Consider the following 2,037-nt stretch of genomic DNA (forward strand, 5'->3'; position numbering starts at 1 on the left):
GTGCTGCAAGCAGAAGTACGTATTTGATGCAAAATGTCTGCGCATTTCTTGGGGTAGAGGAGCGTTCGCACTCCAGCTCCCATTGCCCTTGTGCAATGGATGGGACCTCACCTGCCGGTATGTTAAGAAAGGAATATATGTCCGATTGGAGCCTCTTGTCCGTGTTGCTGGTGAGAAGCCACTGCTTGAATGGTGTGAGTGTGCGATTAATGTGTGGTTTGATATGTTGTTGCGTGACCCAGTGCCTGATAGCTAGATACTGCAAATGTGCATTGGAGGGTATGTCATAGTCCAAAAGGCCATTGAGATCAAAGGCATCACCCACCCTCTTACGACCGGCAACTTGCCATTGTGAAAATGATGAGTCTTGCAAGGCGGGTGGGAAGTCAGAGTTCCCAAGAATCAGCATTTGGGGTGAGATACGGAAGGACAATTTCTTTGATAACTGTACCTTGTCCCAAGTGCCCACTGTTGCCCGGAGTACCAGGGAGATATAAACCCCTACTGGTCTGTGTAGTTTAGGGACCCAGGGTATCTTCCAAATGTGGATGCCAACTATCACTTGGTCAATAAAACACCAATGTTTCTCCATCTCAGGTCTGGACAACTCCACCCTCTATCTAAATTGTGCTGCCTGGTAGTAGTGTGTCAAGTGGGTAATTCCCAATCCACCCTCCTTTAGGGGCCAATAAACCTGACTCCTTGCCATATAGGCCTTTTTGCCATCCCAGATGTAATTTTCAATTAACTGTTGCAACTTCCCCAGCATGTGTGGAGGAGGCTGGAGTGGCAATGTCTGTATCACCTATAGTATTTTGGGCAGGAGAGCCCTTTTTATAGCTGCCAGTTTTCCCAGCCAGTAGAGAGAACCTGCCGTCCAGGGATGCAGGTCTGCCCGAGCTGTGTAAAGGAGTGGCCTGTCGTTTTGCTCCACTGTTTTGTTCAGTGAAGAGTGAATTTTAAGACCTAGGTAGGGGAGTCCCTGTGTAGTCTAGGTGAAGGGGAAGAGGTGGCTAAGGTGTAGGTTGTCCACCTGTGGAACTGTGAGCCCTAGTTTTTCTGTTTTCTGGAGATTAACTTTGAAACCTGAGATCCTGTTAAAGATCTTCAGCTCTGATATCAAATGCCAGAGTGACATAAAGTGATGAGTGAGTGTTATCATGACATCAACTGCATACATGGCCAGTTTGTGTTCCCTGCCTCCCATGGTGATGCCCATTATTTGTGAATTACCCAGTATCCTCTCCATCAGCGGCTCCGTGTATAGAGCAAAAGGAGTTGGGGGGACAGTCCTGCTTGGTACCACATTCAATATTCAAATTTCATGACAGCACTCCATTTACCTTAACCTGTGTCCTCAGACTGGTGTAACTGCACCACACCCATTTCTAAAACAGTGGGCTGAGGCCAATCTTGCCTAATACTGACCACTGGTATGGCCGATGTACGTGGTCAAGACCTTTTTCATAGCTGACAGAAAACAGGAGCAGTGCTCTACAAGCGTGACGAGTCTTGTGTAAGACAGTGCTTAATTTATAAATAAAAAGGTGCCAGAGCTCAAAGCCCTCCTCTTAAACATGCGGCTGCTGCAATTAAATGTGTGAACAAGAAATACTGAGGCGACGTAAACCTGAAGCCATCTCGGGCCACTCCCTGCACCTTCAGCTCACTCTTGCAGCTTTCTACTTTCTCCCTTTTTGACGCTTTTTCGTTTTTCTGCTCATCCTTCTTTTCCATATGTGTCTTTAGCTCTTAGCAAATGCTTGAGGCAGAAGAATAAGCCCCGGCCCTCAAAAATAAGTGGCGGTGCTCCGCACCGGAAACAACAAGCACAAATTAAGCACTGTGTATGAGGTGACAGAGGCACTTAGTATTACCGCCACAGCCTCTCTCCGGGATGAAGCCAGCCTGATCAGGATCGATCAGTCGCTGCATGTAGGGGGTCAAATGGCATGCTAACATAGTAGCGAGTACATTGCCATCCACGTTCAGTAAAAATATGGGGCAGTGGAGGCACAGTGTACTGGATTTTTCCAC

The sequence above is a fragment of the Pleurodeles waltl genome, chromosome 4_1 (genome assembly GCF_031143425.1).
Source record: "Pleurodeles waltl isolate 20211129_DDA chromosome 4_1, aPleWal1.hap1.20221129, whole genome shotgun sequence".
NCBI lineage: Eukaryota > Metazoa > Chordata > Amphibia > Caudata > Salamandridae > Pleurodeles > Pleurodeles waltl.